This window comes from Mirounga leonina, unplaced genomic scaffold (assembly GCF_011800145.1).
Source record: "Mirounga leonina isolate KUSES-001 unplaced genomic scaffold, KU_Mleo_1.0 Mir_168, whole genome shotgun sequence".
NCBI classification, from domain to species: Eukaryota; Metazoa; Chordata; class Mammalia; order Carnivora; family Phocidae; genus Mirounga; species Mirounga leonina.
Window position 1 is genome coordinate 62399206 of NW_023270426.1, and position 22007 is coordinate 62421212.

The 22007-nt window shown below is 36.8% G+C and overlaps 1 protein-coding gene and 1 long non-coding RNA gene across 10 annotated transcripts in view; both read right to left on the reverse strand.

Annotated features, from left to right (window-relative positions):
- Positions 1-22007, reverse strand: part of FAM172A (family with sequence similarity 172 member A) — a 411264-nt gene that overhangs the window by 49832 nt on the left and 339425 nt on the right. The window lies entirely within an intron of this gene.
- Positions 7-17535, reverse strand: LOC118017005. Its single transcript, XR_004681012.1, has 2 exons — positions 17036-17535; positions 7-222 (listed from the first exon to the last, which is right to left on the reverse strand). It is a non-coding gene; the product is annotated as an uncharacterized LOC118017005 (long non-coding RNA).

The window sequence follows — 22007 nt, forward strand, 5'->3', positions numbered from 1 at the left end:
CAAAGGTTACTTAGTGACTGGGAAGAGAAGGTATAAAACAGAGTTTCTACATTTATAAGGCAACATTAAGCTGTGAATTCTTAATAAAATGTTATTAAAATTCTCTAACAGAGAAATCAAAGGAAAAAGAACTTGCTTTCAAATTATGCGTTCATCGTTGGGGCTACTGAAAACCTGCCCATCACAGCAGCAAACAGTCGATCTGCATCCTTTGCGTGAAATCTGCATTGGTTAGAAGTGGCGAAGTTGGAGGGTGTACACAGCCTACAGTAGTCAATGATGAGTTTTATAGATCCTAATATTCTAGTCAAATAACTTCTAGTTTATGTTACAAGTCTCATGTGCTGGTGAAAGGAAAATTTTAAAGTCATGCATTTGCTGTTTTTCTTTCTTGCCATGAAACCTCTCTCTGATCTCTAGAATGTTTCCTTAAATAAGTGTTTAAAGATAAAAACAGAGCACGGTTCAATGTCAAAATTTTACTTGCAATTTTCCTTCCCAAACCTATTCTTCTCCTAGCACTTCCTCCTTTCAGTAAATGACACTGCCCAGATGTTCAAGCCCAAAATCTAGGAATCATCCTTCATCTTCCAATCCCCTCACTTCCCGTGTCTGAAGGACTAAGGCATGTTGGGCTCTTCTTCCTATCTCTACTGCTACCATCATTCAAGCCACCATAATCTTCTGCCTAGGCTATACCGGAACAGCTTCCAAAGTAAGCAGCTGCTTACAGTCCTGCTACCCTACCAATCCATTTTCTCTCTATGAATTAGATCCAACACTCTCCAACTCGAGAACCTCCAATGGCATCCTGCTGTACTTAGAATAAAAACGAAATTCAGACTCTAAGTCTACAGATTCCTGAATAAATCTGGCCCTTGCCTTTGTCCCCTCCTTGCTCTATGTGCTGCAGCAACATGTGCCTTCTTTCTGTCCCTTTCTGTTTCCTTGGTCTGTGTAGAGTAAATCTGTGGATCTTCATGGCTGATGTAAATCCAGCAGCCTTTATGAGGGTCCAGGAAAAATACTTAGCATAATTCAGGGCCACACACCGTATGTGTTAGTTGCACTTAGAAATGCTCTTAATGTCATTAAGTATAGGAAAAACCCTAGATTATTTTAAATCCCACAAAATGAATATCCACATAGGAACAATTTAAAGTACCATTTCATTATTTATTTGTTGTATTTAGTTATGTATAATGAGTGATGTAAGATTATAAACATAATATGTCTTACATATATTTCTAAATGTGTAAAAATTATGAGTTTCGGAAGGGACAGACTTTCTCAAGGACAATAGGCTTCCGTTTATATATAAGAATCAAACTGTGAAGATGTCAATGCTATCTAGAGCAATCTACACATTCAATGCAATCCCCATCAAAATACCATCCACTTTTTTCAAAGAAATGGAACAAATCATCCTAAAATTTGTATGGAACCAGAAAAGACCCCGCATAGCCAGAGGAATGTTGAAAAAGAAAAGCAAAGCCGGCGGCATCACAATTCCAGACTTCCAGCTCTATTACAAAGCTGTCATCATCAAGACAGCATGGTACTGGCACAAAAACAAGACACATAGATCAATGGAACAGAATAGAGAGCCCAGAAATGGACCCTCAACTCTATGGTCAACTCATCTTTGACAAAGCAGGAAAGAATGTCCAATGGAACAAAGACAGTCTCTTCAACAAATGGTGTTGGGAAAATTGGATAGCCACATGCAGAAGAATGAAACTGGACCATTTCCTTACACCACACACATAAATAGACTCCAAATGGTTGAAAGACCTCAATGTGAGACAGGAGTCCATCAAAATCCTAAAGGAGAACACAGGCAGCAACCTCTTTGACCTCAGCCGAAGCAACTTCTTCCTAGAAACATCGCCAAAGGCAAGGGAAGCAAGGGCAAAAATGAACTATTGGGACTTCATCAAGATAAAAAGCTTTTGCAAAGCAAAGGAAACAGTCAACAAAACCAAAAGACAACCGACAGAATGGGAGAAGATATTTGCAAATGACATATCAGATAAAGGGCTAGTATCCAAAATCTATAAAGAATTCATCAAACTCAACACCCAAAGAACAAAGAATCCAATCAAGAAATGGGCAGAAGACATGAACAGACATTTTTCCAAAGAAAACATCCAAATGGCCAACAGACACATGAAAAAGTGCTCAATATCGCTCGGCATCAGGGAAATCCAAATCAAAACCTCAATGAGATACCACCTCACACCAGTCAGAATGGCTAAAATTAACAAGTCAGGAAACAACAGATACTGGCAGGGATGCGGAGAAAGGGGAACCCTCCTACACTGTTGGTGGGAATGCAAGCTGGTGCAGCCACTCTGGAAAACTGTATGGAGGTTCCTCAAAAAGTTGAAAATAGAGCTACCATATGATCCAGCAATTGCACTACTGGGTATTTACCCCAAAGATACAAAAGTAGGGATCTGAAGGGCTACGTGCACCCCGATGTTTATAGCAGCAATGTCCTCAATAGCCAAACTGTGGAAAGAGCCAAGATGTCCATCGACAGATGAATGGATAAAGAAGATGTGGTATATATATACAATGGAATATTATGCAGCCATCAAAAGGAATGAGATCTTGCCATTTGCAACGATGTGGATGGAACTGGAGGGTATTATGCTGCGTGAAATAAGTCAAACAGAGAAAGACATGTATCATATGATCTCACTGATATGAGGAATTCTTAATTGCAGGAAACAAACTGAGGGTTGCTGGAGTGGGGGGTGGTGTGGGAGGTATGGGGTGACTGGGTGATAGACACTGGGGAGGGTATGTGCTCTGGTAAGCGCTGTGAATTGTGCAAGACTGTTGAATCTCAGATCTGTACCTCTGAAACAAATAATACAATATATGTTAAAAAAAAAAAGAAGAAGATTGCAGGAGGGGAAGAATGGAGGGGGGGAAATCGGAGGGGGAGACGAACCATGAGAGACGATGGACTCTGAAAAACAAACTGAGGGTTCTAGAGGGGAGGGGGGTGGGAGGATGGGTTAGCCTGGTGATGGGTATTAAAGAGGGCACGTTCTGCATGGAGCAGTGGGTGTTATGCACAAACAATGAATCATGGAACACTTCATCTAAAACTAATGATGTAATGTATGGGGATTAACATAAGAATAAAAAAAATAGAACCTTAAAAAAAAAAAAAGAATCAAACTGTGATTGTACACTTCATAATGCTGAAAAGTTCCACATTACTTTCATTTACTGTCGTAGTATTTAAAATAATTGTACTAATGTTTTTTCTTACTTGGGGTTTTATAAAAATGCTTTATAAGAGGAAAGTGATTTTCTTTTGGCTCCTCATAGGAGCATCCTGAATGCCACTGTTTGAAGACTTTCACTGTGATACACAAAATGCTGACACTGATTATACATTTGAAAATGATGAATTGTTTTACTTGTTAGTATGGGAAGCATTATAAACCCTTAAAAACAAGACATTTTGCATAGATTTTATATGACAGGACACTGGTAATTTTAAATCCTCCAGAATGTCGAAGAAGCCTAATTAGTCTAAGAAAATAAATATGGACTGTCATCATTACTGTAATGTCAATTGTTACTGGGTAATAATTGTCACTAATGATTTTACTATTAGTTTTGTAGTCAACTAAGAAGTATAGAACATAAAGAATCATAATAGAGAAATAGAAACCCTAGCATTAATTTTTTTGTTAAGTAAAGAAGACAAAAATTGAAATGTAAAAAATAATTTTGAATGATAAAGTAAACTAAAGTAGAATTACAATGTTGAGAATCTGTTCTGAATGGCAAATAATATGAGCTCATCTCCTTAAAAGGACTCATCTCCTTAAAAATCTTTATGTGTGGGGCGCCTGCGTGGCTCAGTCGTTGGGAGTCTGCCTTCGGCTCAGGTCATGATCCCAGGGTCCTGGGATCGAGCCCCGCGTCGGGCTCCCTACTCAACGGGAGGCTTACTTCTCCCTCTCCCACTCCCCCTGCTTGTGTTCCCTTTCTTGCTGTGTCTCTCTCTATCAAATAAATAAAATATTAAAAAAAAATCTTTATGTGTAATTGAAGCCATCCCCAAATTTGATTAATAAAAAGTAGGATTTACAACTCTAATCAGAAACTGAAAATACAATCAGACTTTGTATAGTATTGAAAAATAAAGCAAAATTTAGTTTACAGAAACAATTTTCGGAAATGTAGCAGGTGTTTCTTTCCAAAAGTTTTCAGGTGACTTTGCAATTTTTCAAACAAGCTTATACTGAATAAGAGATTAAAGCTGAGGAAAATATTCTTTATTAATTTTGAAAAGATTTATTTATTTATTTTAGAGAGAGAGCATGAGCAGGAGGGGCAGAGGAAGAGGGAGAGGGAATCTCAAGCAGACTCCACGCTCAGTGTGAAGTTGGACGTGGGGCTCGATCGCACAACCCCAAGATCATGACCTGAGCCAAAACTAAGAATTAGATGCTTAATCGACTGAGCCACTCAGGCACCCCCCCCCCCCACTGCCAAAATACCTTTTTAATGTATGGACTCTTTTTAAATTTTTAGACTTACTGTTTGATAGCTGAAATCAACGATCATTTAAACTTCAATTTTAAATGTGAGGAAAGAAAAGAACTATCTTGGAAAAGAATTGAGGTCTAAGGTAGTATGAAGAAAAATAGAAATGCTAGAGATATAATAAAGCTCATGGTTTCAATGGACAGACGTGGTAAGTACACAGGCACAGGAGCAAACAATGGCTAAGGAGACAGTAATTCTGAAGAAGAGTCAAGTGAGTCTTGCTCAGCATCAGTTTTTTTTACTGTCCCCTTCTACAGGCGGGTCTAGAGTACATCTAAATCTTAAATAAATATTTTATTATGTCATTATCAATTATTGGTCTTCTAAATAGCACAATATGCTTACATATGAAAAATCAAACTGTTCCATGTCTCTTCCTGGTTCTGGCTTGGGCATGACAACATTCACGATTTTTAAAATGATGTGATGAGCACTGGGTGTTATACACAACTGATAAATTATTGAACACTACATCTGAAACTAATGATTTACTATATGTTGGCTAACTGAATTTAAATTAAAAAAAAAATGATGGGACAAAGAACAATAGGAATGAAAGGGTCAACTGCATTTTTAGGCAGTGGTTTCAGAAAAAGGAGTGACAAAAACATTGTACACATCACTGATATTCTAGTGCATAGAAAGCATTTCTTAAGATAATGAGGAAAAGAAGAAAAAACAAGGATGATGGGTAAGGAATACTTTAAAGAACAATGACCACAAAATTTAGTACAGAACTAAACTGTGCTCAAATTTGAAGAAAAGAGAATTAAAAAATCTCCTATTTATACTTAAACTAGGATTTGCAAGTACAATCTGGACATTAGCTATTATTAATCTTTAAATAATTAAGAAAACTATAGAAAATCACAATCTGATTTGACTCTTTTAATTACATTATCAGAAGCTTAATGTTTGACTATGGAAGTTACCCTTAGTCTTTTTCATTTCTACTAGGTCTGTCATGTTACCAACTGCAGAAACCAAACCAAATCAAAACAAAATTCATTTTGTTCACTAATATCAAAACACATGAAACATATTTGTCTCTAGATACTGAAATGTAACACTTTTCTAGTATTACCTGATAAAGAAAAGGTTTCCAAAATTAAAAGGTAACTTTCATTTCCTCCAATGCCATTAAGTTTTTCTACTTTACAATCCGGGTATACATAGCCAGTAGAACTACACTTCAAGTGTGAGGGAATTTTAAAGAAAATACTTTAAAATGGAATGTTTTTAAGTAGCACTATTCTCTGACACTGATGGTTTTGTTTTGGGATACAGAATAGAAAACCATTTCCTCAAGATATTTTGTGTTCAGCATAAAATATTTAAAATGTCTCATTTCCAAGAGATCTGGTGGGAGTTCATGACAGATGTGTTATTTCTTTCTTTCTTTTTTTTTTTTTTAACAGCATTATTTTGTCTAATTAGCACTGATGATTTACCCATGGCAGTATGAACTTATTGAGAGGAAAGAAAAGTAGACCAGCTTTTTTGGAGAAAAGAACAGACTGGGTAAGATGGAAGAAAGGCACTTTTTTTTTTAAAGGTATTTTGCAGCAAATGCTCACAAACAACCCACAGAGAGTTCATTTATTTATGCATCACCATATGATCAATCCGATTGCCTTTAGTCTCAAACAGAGAAAGCCCCAGTACAAAGCATTCTCCAGGTGTTAGTTTAGGTTTGTCATTATTTCCTATTTATAGACTCTGTCTAGTAAAAGAAGACAAATTACTGTAAGTGGGGGTAAATGTGATTAAATGAGTCCTCTGAAGATAAGAGGGTACATGGACAAGGGTCATTAACACAAGTGACCTCCCTTTGCCCAGACCATATTTTTATTTTGTGGATTTGAAGGAAAAAAAAAAAAACCAACAAAGAGCAAGAATAATTTCTACTACATATATCCAAAGAAAAATATATCCTTTTATCCTAATAAGCATTTTAATGCTTTTGCAGTATTTGAATAACACACTGATTGATAGTGCCAAAATAGTCTCAGAATACACGAAGAACAATATTGGAGAAATTGTTCATCCTAAGGTGACTGATCAGAAATACTGAAGAAACATAGTTATGATCAGACAAGATACAAAGGCTAGAAATGTAAATTAGTGGATACCAGGATCTTCTGATAGAATGAAAAGTTTACATTTGTAAAGTTTCAATTAAAACATCTACACTCTTTCTTCCACCTGATTGTAGCCCCATATGGCAAGGTCAGCCCTTTCAGTGAACAAACAGCTCAGTCGCCTCCAGTGTAGCTGTTATCTTCCTCAACAAGGGGAGACATTTGGCACAGCCTAAAGCTGGGGCATGAACCCTGGCTAAGCTTAAGACATTTATCTGACAGCATCAGCTGACACTCCACAAACACATTTGCTCTCCATGACCTCAGAGCATTCGTGATTAATCAAAAATGTATCTTGGATCTTGAGAACAAGCTACAACCAGGCACACACAAAAAAGAATATGCTCTCGATCTCGCTTATCGACTGAAGAGGTATATTGAATTTAGAAATAGCAAATAGAATAAAATGATCAATATGTTCTCACTTGTCCATGGAAGAGCAAACTTTATCCCTCAAGCAAAAGACATTGATCATGTAAATGTTTCAGAACTGCTTTCAAACTAAAGAATGTGAAATGTACATGGCTTATTGGGGGTGGGGAAGGAGGCCTCCCAAAGAGGAGCTCTTGCTTAAACTTAAAAAAAAAAAAATCTATAGCTTAAAGACATAAAGTATATGTTTGTATGTAGTGTGTTTTACTTTTAAAAACCTGTGTGTTCCACTTAAAACCTTTTTTGGTAACATGTTGCCAAATGTTCTTAACAAAACATTATAAAAGAGACTTTAAAACTTAATGAAGGAACATTATTTGTGCAGAGAAAACTCCCTGTCTCAATTTAAATGAGACACAGTTCTAACATATCCCCTATGCACTATTTGCAATTTATAATTTATGTCTCTTGGTTCAAACTCACTATTTTCTGCAGTCATCTGCTAAGTGATATGATTAGCATATGAATATTGTAATATTCTGCTTCCTGACACAGTATAAATTAGTATATTTTTATTTTTCTTTGTATTTTCCACTTTCAATAATGATACTGAACTCTAATTAAAGCAAAGGGAAACAGAAGTCATATGCCCCACACTTGATAATATGAAAATGATTATTAAAAAAAAATCTCTACAATTGAACTTATTAAATCCCATTCTTGCCTGGTTACCCACTGGTTAGGTTACAGTTGTTCACGATCCTACAGCAAATCGTTCCACTGAAGAAAAACTACATGTCCTGGTCCCTGTTGGCATGGCGAACCAACTTTCATAGCATGTGCTCACTCTATAAAATGGTGGTACTAATTAGAAGATATAAACTCATGCTGAGACATGATATGAATCGGCTTTATGTATCTAGTAAGCTCACAGCAGTACTAGATTTATACTGTTGTTGCCTTAAACTAACACTAAACAGAAAATTCAACTTCTAAATTTGTACCATAAGAAAGCAAAAGTGATTGAGTTGAAAAAACAAAACCTCAGCCCCTCAATTTAGGTTTCACTTCGAAAATGTTTCCTGTGCACTTAGAGGTTGCCCAGCACTTTCTCCCATATGTTTACCTAACTTAAATTCTTCAAACATGAATTGCAAGTACCAGATAGCACAGCTGTATGTTTTGACATCCATGGTGAAAATGAGCAGAAAATCTAACTGTTCCATATCAAGAAGTATTTTTACTAGTGCTAATGTGCCTTAAATACCTTGTTCCACAGATGAGTGGCCTGGCACCTGCTGCATGAGAAATAGCCAATTACTGTTCAGTGTCTCTAATTTTCTGATTCAATTAGCATGCTTCAGAGCTTTCCAGTTTAATTGCAAACTACTTCACAGTTAGCTCTCTGATTAATCATTGCCCATCTGCAAGCCATCGGAAAACTTAGTGGAACAAATTTGTGTACTTTGGAATGCTGGGAGCTTAGCAAATCAAACTTGTTTTGGTATATAAAGCTTTAATTTTGTTTGCCCTTTTCAGCTGCACTTGTAAGAAGCTCTGTACTGATTAAACAGGAAGTCCGGACAATAATATGCTACATTATGCATATAATTACTGTAAATACAACCGAGATTGTAGAAACATCATTTAAGGTTAGGCACTAACATGAATGGAGAAGGAGGTCAAGAAAACACATTTGGAATCAATTTCTTTCCATTATGACCAAATGTAAGTATCAAGAAAAAAAAAAAAAAAAGGCCGTGTGACACACAGTGATGTCATTACAGCACCTGTTCCCCTGAAGGCATTTTTAAATTCTGGCTTTTCGTGTATTCATAAAATCTTTCTTGTTATTTAATTAGTAGAGTACTAAGTTTTATAAGCTTTGTTTACAAAACATATATTAGGGATTTTAAAGCAAACTGGCACCACATTGTTTATGCTTCATTTTCCAAGCTTTCTTGCTGGTCCACTGAACGTATGAATGATAGTGTCAGAAAACAAAACTGTTTTAATTGAGCTTGGAGTGGAATTTAAATCATTTCTTAACCCATAATTATGATTTCTTCATTTCTGAACAATGAAACATGAATTGCATATTTTGTTCACTCCTCTGAACAAATACCATGGAGAGGATTCTGCAAGAAAGGAACTCTAAGAAATGAACTTTCCAACTCTCAGTTTCTCTGCTTCACATTTCACAATATCTGAAAATATTCTAATACAATTTTGAAAAGCATCCAAATACGTCTACCATACAAGAGCTTTGTAAGCTCAGGAGGGTAGGGACTGTGTATCTAGATCACCACTGTATTTCAGGGCCTCAGGGACAGCCTCACATCCTTGGTGCTCAGTTAAAAATGGAAGCAGAAGGAGTTCTGAATTTTCCACATCATGTCACAGTGCCAGGCTGGACACTGTGTTCTCCTCTAACCTCAAGAGGATGCAGTCATGCTAGCTCATAAAGATGTTGACAAGTATCATCATTCTATAAATATTTGGCTGAAAGAGTAACACAGAGAGAAGAGTACTTTGTTAACTCTGATGTCCTGTAATGATCTGTTGTTAAAAACAAATAACGAAAAGTAGAATTTTCCCATCTTTTATGAAGATCCTGAACATGTTATGGAAATGTCTAAAAGCTGAAAGCTAAAACCCAACTGATAACTCTAAAAATAACACTAACGTTGGAAAAATGTTCACTTGACAAAATTTTACAGATAGAGAGATTCAGCATGGAGTGACTTTCTGATTCTGTTAACAGTAGACACATATGAAACCAAGATTCCATGAGCTCTCTAATAGTTCCTCTTCTGTCCCCACTTTAGGCTTCTCTGAACTTCCCAGGCAGCCAATGCACGAAATGCTGAGAAGGCGTAATCTGATCAGAGCAGTTCAGGCAAGTGAGCAGGCATGCTGCCACATTCTGCTGCCCACGAGCAAGCGGGAAAGCGCGGCTGGAATCCCCACGAAGATCAAATTACAAAATAATCAAGCTTTGTGGCCAGGTGGGCACTACGGGCTATTGTGAGGTCATGACATAAATCTGGGACTAGCATGGGCAAAACTGGGCAGTCAAAAATAACATTTGGGGGGGGGGTGTACACACTTACAGCATGGTTCTCTGTGGAAAATAAACTGTTAATGACGTTCAGTTTTTTTTAATTCAGGAAAAGGGTAAATGGCTCTCCCCACACAAGCTCCCACCAATTGAGCCTTATGTTTAGAGATAAGCAATTAAACGCCACACATTGAAGAAAAACAAAGAGCTCTCCAAAATGGAATTTAGCCAAGAAAAGACCAAACTGGGCCTTGTTCCCTGTCCTGGGGTTTTCAGTCCTACCTCTACCTCTTACCTACTGTGTAGCCGAATGTCAGTGTGTATCAGAGAGTAATGATGAAACAACTGAGTGGATAATGAATGAAAATGATTGCAAAGCACACTGAAAATGTTTAAAGGGACCAAAGATGATTCGAGAGGATAGCACATCTTGGGCCAAGAGAGCCATTTCCAAAAATAATCCTATGATACAAAAAGAGCGGAATATACTTTGGGAAGCTGGTTGATGCACAGATGTTCTACTATGGCACCAAACCCCAGACAATGATATTTTACAGAGAAGTGTTAACTTTTGTGCATGGTTCCCCAAACTGAACCTGCTACAGAAGTAACATTTTAGTTCCTCAAAAGTTTCAACATGATTGCCTGTGTTGTACTGTGTTTTCATATTTATGAAAGACAACAAAATTATAGAATGCAGTTAACCTTTGAAAAGAAGAAAAATACAAAAATCAGGAAATCAGAGGACAGTAACAGGAATTCTAGGGAACTAATAAGGTTTGGCAAACTTTGGCTGGGGCAACCACAATCAAGGTGGGCAGAGCTATCTCAAAGACAACAAACAAACAAGCAGAAACACAATGCAGTGTAATCCAGGCTTTTTGGTAAACAAGTACAGCAGGCACACCAGCAAATCAATGGCAAACCATTTTGTAAATATTTCCAACAGGGGCTTCAGAGAAACACTTTTAGGTGGTGGAATGTGAACTGAGGGCCACGTGTGGGTTTTTCACTTGTACCCTTGCAGCACAGATAAATTATTATCAGTAATGTCTTTTTAGCCATAAAAACAATCTACTAGCACACTACAGATTCAAAGAGTGTTCTTAACTTTTAAAAGGCAAAAGAGAAGTGACTGAAAGTTCACAAGAATATTTTAAAAATGAAAATAAAGGCAAAAAGTAGTTGCTTTTACATAGGGAATCTTACAAGATACATGAAATTTAACATCCACTGTACTTTAAGCCTATATCTTATTGATAATTTAAAATTATAATTAGTGTTCTTGGGACCGAATGCTACACAGAAAACTAAATATGCACATATGTATGAGATGTGAGATGCTGCTGCAAGAGAGAAATACCCTATTTTTAAAGCAAAAAAAAAAAATCCTAGTGAAGTCTATCCTTTCATTTATATGTCTCATGTAAATTACACATAATTTTAAATCTTCAACACGTTGAAAATGGCCAGGTCTCATGGCACTTCTCCTTTATTATCTTCCATTTTACTTGGTCATGGCAATGGGGATTTACTAGAGATACTTATGGAATAAAAATTATATACTTTGAATTGAACCAAAAAATGACCACTAGAAAAAAATTAATTTTTATTTATATAATCTGGTAAAAAATATATAATTTTTCCACTCTAAAGGCATTTTCTTATGCAGTAACACCACAAAAATAGCTTAAGTTTAAAATAGTGGCTTTCCCATATGGTTAGTCCACAGCAAGATAAAGTTGTAAATGAGGGGACTATGTGAAGAAAACATAAAAAAGCCTTAAGGGCACATACAAAAAATGTGATATTGCATGATTTACATATACAATTTTATTTCCCAAAATTCAAAGAGAAAAGCTTAATATGTCATAATTTAAATTGTATTTCACATCAAGTATTCCTGATTACGTATTTAACTCTAAGATGCATAACTCAATTTAGAGCATAATGTGGGAGAGGAGTTAGTAAGAATCTAACCTTTTGAATTTCTTGACTTTTTTGGGCTTGTGGTAATGTTGTATTTATAGAGATTCTACACTTTCAAATTTAAGTCTTGAAATGTCAGAAAAAATCCCAAAGCTGAGATCTCACAGAAGGTGATTTTTAACAGTCCTTAAAAGTAAAGACTTTATGATCTTCTGACAACTGGAGCTTTCACATTTTAAGATTTAAAATTTTCAGTCCTAATATTACATAAGCACACACATTGGTACACTTTTAAAGATTCCATGATCTTTGATAAACCTTGAAAAAAGAGAAAAATAAGAAAATAGGAAAAGTTAAGGAATTCAGGAATATTATATAAATACAAATATAAAGAAGTAAATACTTAAAAGGTCTTCTGTATTTAAATTCGGTCCCTCATAAGAATATATTTCCACTGTAAAAGAAATCACAACATCCAGTTAATTTTTGACTATTTATAGTAATAAAAAATGGGGATCTCCTGATATTCTGGAGCTGGATTTTAGATGAGGAAATAGAGGCCCAGAGAGATCAACTGCCTTGCTCAAGATCATACTGCTAGTTAATACTAGAGTTATATCTGGAATATACTAGGTCTCTCATTTCCAAGTTTCTTTACCACTCTCATAGCTAATATTTTATACATAATTCTTGGAATTCATTTCATTTCTTTTTTTTTTTTTTAAGGTTTTTATTTATTTGACAGAGAGTGAGTGAGAGAGATAGAGCACAAGTAGGGGGAGAGGGAGAAGCAGACTTCCCACAGAGGAGGGAGCCCGACATGGGCTCCATCCCAGGACCCTGGGATCAGGACCCGAGCTGAAGGCAGATACCCAACCAACTGAGCCATCCAGGCGCCCTGGAGTTCATTTATTTCCGACCATTTGTGTGGCCACGGACAAGTAACCAACTCTCTAGTTTTCTTTCAATTTTCAACAAGTATATTGCCACAGCCTGCTATAAGCCAGATGTAGAGATTGCAAAGATGATAAGACATGAGCTAATCTTATTCTTCAGTATTTTATGATTTAGTCAGGGAGAGGACTGGCATACAGATATCATTAAGGTAATGTGATACTGCATGACTAGAAAGGCATCAAAGTCAAAGGTGACATTTAGTTTCTGATTACCAGGATTAAAGATAGGGTCTGGACTAACTGATGTCAAAGTTCCTCTCTAAAAATTATCTGAATTTCATTTTTACCCTCTACTCTTATTATTTCTTAGATGGACTTCTTAATAAGTAGGTATTTGATAAGACCAAAATTTCTAAATATTGAAAGTGATTTCAGTGGAATATAGCGATATGTTTATGAATACATAGATAATGAACAAAGCCTTTTATGTGCAAATAAGTTTGTGAAATTACAGGTTTTTTTGGTATAGGCCTTTAATGTGTTAATGTGCATTGTAATTCCAAGAGGAAAATTTAATATGCAACATTTCCTTTCTTTCATTAAGAAAAAAATCCCTCCCAAAGGAACTTTCATTACTATCTCTATATCTCAAAATTAGTATTCCAAGAAGCGAAATTTGGGTAACACTATCCCTGGACTCCCATGATATGCTCTTAACTGCTCTTCCCCACCCACCCATTTTACACATGCACTGGCTAGTTAATCCTCCTAAAATGTTGCCTTCATCATATTTCCCTGTTCAAAAATTTTCAATGACTCTTCATGACCTATAAATTTAAGTTCAAACTCTAGATCTTCAGGATGCTGCTTATACATTCCACTTCAACTTTATATGTCACAATTTCCTTGAACAAACTCCAGCCAAAATATCACTGGATTTACCAAGCTCTTTCTGTCTTGGATCCCACTACTAGAATGCCTTCCTCTCTTCACAAAATTATCAGTAACTTCTCTGACAAAATTCAGCTCAGGCTTTATTGTCTCCATAAATGAACACAGTATCCAACCTCTGACCTTGTTATCAGAATTGTTTTTTATAAAATTGTTATGATCTCTTTTTACTGGTATTTATCATTAATGTGTTTTTTATGTCTCTTTTGGCTACATCTGGGTAAGCTCACTGAGGCCAGGCATAGGCCTTACATGCCAGAATTTAGCACATTCTCTCGTACCTAATATCGTTTAAAATTATGATAATGGTGACATTATTTGTGACAAAGTAAAAACCACAGAAAAGAGAAGGACCTAAACCAGGGGCCTGAATGCTCATTTACAAGCTTCGTATGTAGTGGTTTACAACAAAAATATTAACCACATTTTCCAAATATCAAATCATGAGTGCTCAGGCAAGAGTTTTCAACTTTGATTGTTGACATATCATAAACATATAATTGAAATAGTCATTAAATATTAAAATCGTACCTAATATTAAAACTCTAGTCTTTCTTAATTTAAATACTCTTTTTTTAAAATTTTTATTTATTTATTTGACAGAGAGAGACACAGTGAGAGAGGGAACACAAGTAGGGTGAGTGGGAGAGGGAGAAACAGGCCTCCTGCTGAGCAGAGAGCCCGATGTGGGGCTCGATCCCAGGATCCTGGAACCATGACCTGAGCTGAAGGCAGACGCTTAACGATGGAGCCACCCAGGCGCCCCGATTTAAATACTCTTAAATAGCTTTGGCTTATTACCCATAAAAGAACAGTTTCATTTCCAAAAACGATTTGTACCCCAATGAAGAAATTTTAAATAAGAAGGGTGATCAAGTAACAAACATTTTAAAAGTTCATCAATTATAATTAATAAATTAATTAGATAAAACTGCAAACTATTTAGCAGTGTCTTACTTTTGGTCTACAGTGAAACTTTTTTCAAACATTCTTCACAATTCATTTGGTCTTGCCCAATGAAAAAATGAATGTTGCACAGTAATATTTGGCATTGCAATTATAAATTGTTCTGAAATTTGGATACAATTTAATGTCAAGTGACACAAGGCCTTAGTGACTTCTCACCTCATGAAACGTTTGCATTTTTAGATATAATTTTTCCCTTTTTAGTAACTGGAAGAAACAGCTCTTGAATAAGTTTTGGTCAAGCAAAGAGTTTTTTTTTAAAGTAAGATATACAGTTTTAACCAGGACTGAAATGAACTATTCAAGTATAAAAATAATATTGCCCTCCTGAATATATGAATGTACAGTATTTATTAACACATTGCACTATATTCAATAGTTTTGTAATTCTTATAAATGTCATGATGCTTATTGCTTGTGTTAGTATGTGTCTACTTCCTTCCTTTTTTAACACTTATTAAAGGATTTGGAAGATACAAGTCATGACAGCAAATGATCCCATTTATCTCTTCATCACCGTGCCCCGGGCCTAGAATGACACCTGGCACATAACAGATGACAAATATTTGTTAAGTAAATGAATTGCTAGAATATATGCTCTATGAGGAAAAGGAATAGATATCTGATAGTTTATTAGTTAAAAATCTGGCCCTTGGATTCAAATATGTAGTGTTTGAATTCTGGTTGCACTATTTATTAGCTCTGAGACCTCCCTAAACCTGCTTCCTCACCTGCAAAATGTAATAGTAATAGAATCTGCCTCCTACAGTTATTGTGAGGATTAATTCACAGAAATACTTGCACATAGGGAGCATTCAGTACACGTTAGCTGCTATTATTGTCATCAACATCATCATTACCTTCTTCATTTGTCTCATTCGCCACTTATCTCCTGTTCCAAGCATGTAACATATGCTCAGTAAATATTTGTTAAATGAAGAAATGAATCAGTGAAGTGCAGTTGAATCTGCATACACAAATAGGCCTGACTACCCTTAGTACACTTCTAGGCAAGATGCAGAAAGATAGCACTGAAAAAAAAAAAATGACCCTCCAAGTTCGGGTGACTGAATTACTCTTACGTGAACAAGCTGCTTGGAGATCTAGTCACAAAGTCCCAGTCATTCTCTGGTCTTTCTAGAATAGGTGTTCCTTTATTTCCTTTTTGAACTTCTTGTAATGCCTAGCACAGAGATTTGTTTCATTTAAGAAACCCCAAAATCCTATTTAGCAAACAAGTCACATAAAGTAAAATTTAAAAACAAATGAACATAGATTATAGAATGGGTAGATGTTAGAATTCTCATAATATTTAACTACATTATCTTAACAAATCCAGTTTGCAGCATTTATATTTCTTGCCGTGTTGCTACACACTTAAGTGTCATAGTGAGAATCATTACTTCTACACTTTCTAACTTAAAACTAAAGTAAAAATTGTGTAAATAGCAACTGAAAGTTATGTTTCTGTGTACTACCTCATTGTGAGTGGACAACAAAATAAGTCTCAGATTCTGTGGCTTGTAAGTATTTATTTTGTCATTGACTTAAATCATTTTAGATCTTGTATTTATAATATTTCTCATCAGAAATGCCTTATATTGAATAGTACTGAAAAGTTTTCTATGGAAAGGTGCTATCAGATTACAGAGCAGCCTTGTTGTATTTAGGGCTTTTATTAGTTCTTTTTTAATTTATAAAAATGAATATAAACTTTAGCAGCAAAGGGTTTAGTTTTTGTTTTTTGTTTTTTGTTTTTTTTTTAAGACAAGAACAATAGAGAATATTTTAACTGGGTGAAGAAAAGAAGGAAAGCAAACCTACGCAACAGTTAATCTTAAATTCTTCCATCTGTATGCATTCTTTGTGAAATTATTTTGTTTCCACTGTATTTTCCAGATTGAAAATAAAATTTAAAAAACTTACAAAATATCGGGCGCCTGGGTGGCTCAGTTGGTTAAGTGACTGCCTTTGGCTCAGGTCATGATCCTGGAGTCCCGGGATCGAGTCCCACATCGGGCTCCCTGCTCAGCAGGGAGTCTGCTTCTCCCTCTGACCCTCCTCCCTCTCATGCTCTCTGTCTCTCAATCTCTCTCTCGCAAATAAATAAAATCTTTAAAAAAAAAAAAACAACTTACAAAATATCCGTAAACCTTTATCCTCTTCCTCACACTATCTCCCACAAATGTACTGAAAAAAGAAATGCAGACTAACCAGGAGTACTTGTTAAAAATGCAGATTCTTGAGCCTCACCCAGAATTTACTTCTGATCTCTTGGGGTACAGTCAGAAATCAGAATAAGCAAAGGTGCCAAGGTGAGAAGAAAGAAAAGTATTTGTTCTCCTATCTAAAATCTAAAAGCTTCCTTCTAGTTGCTTCTTTCCTTCTTTGCGTCTTTTTACTTTCCCCAGGCTTGAATATGGGGCTCTAATTGCTTTTCAGATGCATTCCCAACCCCCTTGGGGATTCCAGAAACAAGCTCATGCTGAAACTACTTGGTCATTTTTATACTGGATCAGGGCTGCTGAAATTCCAGACCTTAAAAGGAATACTAAACAAACACCAATTTTATTTTATTATTTTTTATTTTTAATATATTTTAAATATTTTATTTATTTGAGAGAGAGTGAGCATGGATTGGGGAGGAGCAGAGGGAGAAGGAAAGGGAGAAGCAGGCTCCCTGGTGTGAGTGGGGAGCCTGGCGGGGGGGGGGGGGGGTCCATCCGAGGACCCGAGATCGCGACCTGAGCCAAAGTCAGATTAACTGATTGAGCCATCCAGGTGCCCCAACAAACATCGATTTTTTTTTTAAGATTTATTTATTTATTTGACAGAGAGAAACACAGTGATAGAGGGAACTCTAGCAGGGGGAGTGGGAGAGGGAGAAGCAGGCGCCCCGCGGAGCAGGGAGCCCGATGCAGGGCCCCATTCCAGGACCCTGGGATCATGACCTGAGCCGAAGGCAGATGCCTAATGACTGAGCCACCCAGGTGCCCCAAAAACATCAATTTTGAAACACACGTAAATCATCTCCCTCTAATATCATAGTAATTACTATAATGGGCTAACTACTAATATATGTTCGGTACTGAGCTAAGGGCTTTACATACATTATCTGTTGCTTCTCTATACCAAAAAATCCCCCAAACAAGAATACTTCCCCAGAAGCAAAAAGAGCAGAGAGTTCTGATTCTGACTTCGATACTGACTTTTAATAAACTCTGACTTTTTATTCTTTAGCAACTGAAGAGTCTCTTAAAGGTAAATGAAGACTGACTGCCAAAGGTGTTGGTGAGACAAGACCCAGATGTTCAGAGGATGATTTTCTTCACTGTACTCTCACCTAACTTCACCCAAGTTGGGAGACTCTAACACTGACATGAATAATCTATCCAATACTCTCACCTCACCATTCTTGATCTTCAGTGACCTTCTCCTCTACTCCACTTCAACTAACCATTCTTAATGTTTAACTCTGGTCATCACATCACTTTTCTGAAATAACAGTTTAGATATTACCCCGGTTTGACCACAACCTCCTATCTTTTTAATCATCTTACTCAAATAACCCCCTTTTCCAACCTTAAAAAAATATCTTAAAGGGCTTCCAGTCCATTCATTCTCCTTTTCCCCAACCAGACTTTTTCTGTTTTTACTTCCCTCCTTAATGGCTTAGAGTCCACAGTCCAACATTTCAATGTTTTTCTAAACTGCCTTGACCCATTGTCCATTAAATACAGTTGCCTGGAAAACTCCAATGTTGGATGAACCCAGATGACTGGCTTCTCTCTGGCTAACAGACTGTTACCCCTATAACCAAATCATCATCAACCACAACTGGGCCCTCAGCACTGTTCAGCCACATACTATGTAATGCTAGACAACACTCCAGATGTGATGACTTAAAGGTTAAAAAAAAATCATAAAGGCACTATAAGAAAATAAAAGATAATTTGTGTATAATTGTACAGTGGGACTTGAGGCACAACAATACAACCAGAAACTACAGAAAAAATGATTGATATTTTTGCCTCCATAAATATTAAAAACTTCTGTGTGGATAAAAAAAAAACAAAACAACCAACCCACTCTGTAAGTAAAATGAAAAGATAAAAGGCAAACCGGGCAAAAATACATCATATATGATAACAAGGACTGTTACCCATCATTTATAAAGAACTACAAATTAATAGGGAAATGACAAAGATTCAATAGAAAAAATACCTGGTAATTTATAAGATAAAAATAAATGGGTAATTTTATATAAAAATATGTTCAACTTTCCTGCTTATCAAATAAATACAAATTTAACTGGATTTTTATAAATTAGCAGTGATCAAAATAATGACTCACACTTTTACTCTTTCAGTAAAAGTATTCTTTAGACCTTTAAGAGCACTTGACACTGTTGACCAACCCTCTGACTCAGAGCATTCTCTTCCCCTGGCTTTCGTTTCTCTGACTTTTCCCTTCGTTCTCTGGTGGCTCCTTCTTTGTAGCTCCTCAGGGGTCTTACTGCACAGCCACCAAATGTTGTGCTTTTCACCAAACATGTCCTCCTAAGATGACTTTGTCAGTCCTATCATTTGCAAATCTTTTGAGCTTCAGTCAGTATATACAATAGCTAACTGTTCATTTCTGCTTAGAAGTTTTACAGGCACCACAAACTCAGCATGTCAAAACTGAACTCATCATTACCCCAGCAGACATGCTTCTCTTCCTGTCTTCATTTTCTCTGTTGATGATAGAACATCCATACAATTAGCCAAACCAGAAACCTGGCTGTCAACCTTGATGCTTTCTATCTTATCACCCATCAATTCAGGTCCTGCTGACTCTCCTCATATCAAAATATTTTCCCCATCTCCACTGCCTCAGTCAGGTCATCATAACCTAACTAGTCTTGCTTTACTCTTGTCATCTCTAATATATTCTCCTTATCACAACTAGAATATTCACTGAAAATGCAAATGAATCATATTATATTCCCGTTTTAAGAACCCTTCTTTCCAAGTTCTTTTACAAGGTTGAGAAAGCTCTCCATAATCTGGCTCCCGCTTCTCTCTCCAGCCTGATGTCTTTTGACTTACTACTCTACTCTCCAGCAATATCGGACTTTCTTCGGTCTTCAAATGTGCCACGTATTCTCTTGCCTTTGTCTCTGCCTGGAACGAGGAAAACTATTTTATATGCCTCCATCTTTTCCCCCTACATATAATTCTACCCTCCCTGATCAGAAATGACTAACTCCTACATTTTTCAGGCCTTACCTATTTGAGAGCAGAGACTGTTGTTTTAGAGTTGTCTCCTTGGCACTTAGAACAGAATCTGGCACATGGCAGGTGCAGAGTGATTGAACATAAGTGAATGAGTATTGTGTCAAAAGCCACGGCACTGAGTGCTTTTTGCTGGCACTGTAAAAGGGGTGATGACTCAAAGTCTTACTGTCACAGACTAGACAAGGCCAAAGTGGTTCCTCGTATTGCTAAGACACAGCATTTTCCTAGATGTCTGCTCACATCATTAAAAAATAAAGCTATTCATTTGGTAGTCCATAGACTCACTCTCTGCTCTTTCCCTTACTGTCAAACCAGCAAAAATGGGTCAGAAATGTGGATATCTGGTAGATACCCAAAATTACTTATGTCCAAAAACCAATGAAAAAGCCTTCCCTAGGAAACTTGTTTTCTCCTCTTGGACTTGTATTGGTTAATGGTGTCACCAATGATCCACCTTACAAAAGTAGGAAGCCCCCATCTCTCTTTCTCAACCCTCCTATCCAAGCAGTAAGTTGTAGTCTCTGTTGCGGAGTAATTCATTCCTTCCTCCTACATCCCCATGGTAACCACTCTGATTTAATTCTCATCATATACCCCTGAATTTATTCCTAGCTAGTCTCCTCTTGTTTAATCTCTTCTCCTCCAGTCTATCATTACACCACCACCATCAATCTGATCATGCTAGTCCCAAACTTAAAAACTTCTGATGGCTTCCCATTATCCCAAGAGGATAAAATCCAAGCTACTCTTTAGCAGAAAGCCCTCTCTCTTGTGGACCTCATTTCCTATAACACCTCATCTCATTGGCTCTTGTGCTCAGCCATACTAAATTTCTGCCATTCCTGAACCTGTCACACTGTTCTGTATTCTATACCTGGGCATATGATCTTATTTTTCTGCATAGAATTTCCTAGCCTTCCTTACAGTTAGGTGTGGTTACTTGACTGAGTCTTTCCCAAAGCAATAAGTGTGCGGTTGACTGGTGTCATTTTTGTCCAGTTCCTTAAGGAACTGGATACATTCTCATAGCCCTCCTCCTGTGATCCAGAATAGTGATGAACCTGAAGCTCAGCTGTGACCATGGAGGTAACAATACTGCCTATGTGATGGCAGAGAAACAGAATGGAAGGACCTGGTCATGAGCATAGCTGTGTGGGGCGGAGCCATTTGGCCACCTGGAATGCCCACCTTGGAGTGCTATGTGTGAAAGAAATAAACATCTATATCCTTTATATACCTATGGTCCTTTTGTTAGAGGAGCTTAGCTTTACCTTACCAATACAGGCCTTTTTCTCCTTTTGGTTCGTTTGTACCTTAAGAGTAGAAGCTGGCATATGCTTCTCTGTGCTGCCTGTCATAAGCATACAGTACTTCCATCAGTACTAGCTGGATAAACCTTTAAGATAAATGGGCCCTTGCCTATCTCTTGTGGAAGGACCAGAGACAAAGGGGTAAGGAGAACAGTGTAATATGAGAAGTGTTTCATATATTATCATGTCTGGCTACCTTTGGAGACATTTAGGTCTCTGATAAAGGATCCGAGGATCCGTAAAGAAATGAAACCAGGAAAAGCGATCTAAATCTGAAATCAGAATTGAATGAAACATTGGTAACTTCTCTAAAAGGGAGTTAATGAGTACCACTAATTTCACCAGAAACATCATTGAGTAATACCCATACCTACTGGATACAGGTCTATTTTCCCCCTGATAAGCCTGCTTTATTGTTTTACTGTGTGTGGTGGCTAGTTCCCAAAGACAGAGACTTTCTCTCCCCAACCCCTGTCCATCCTCACCATAAGCCATGCTTCATGGTATTAATGTCTTTGAAT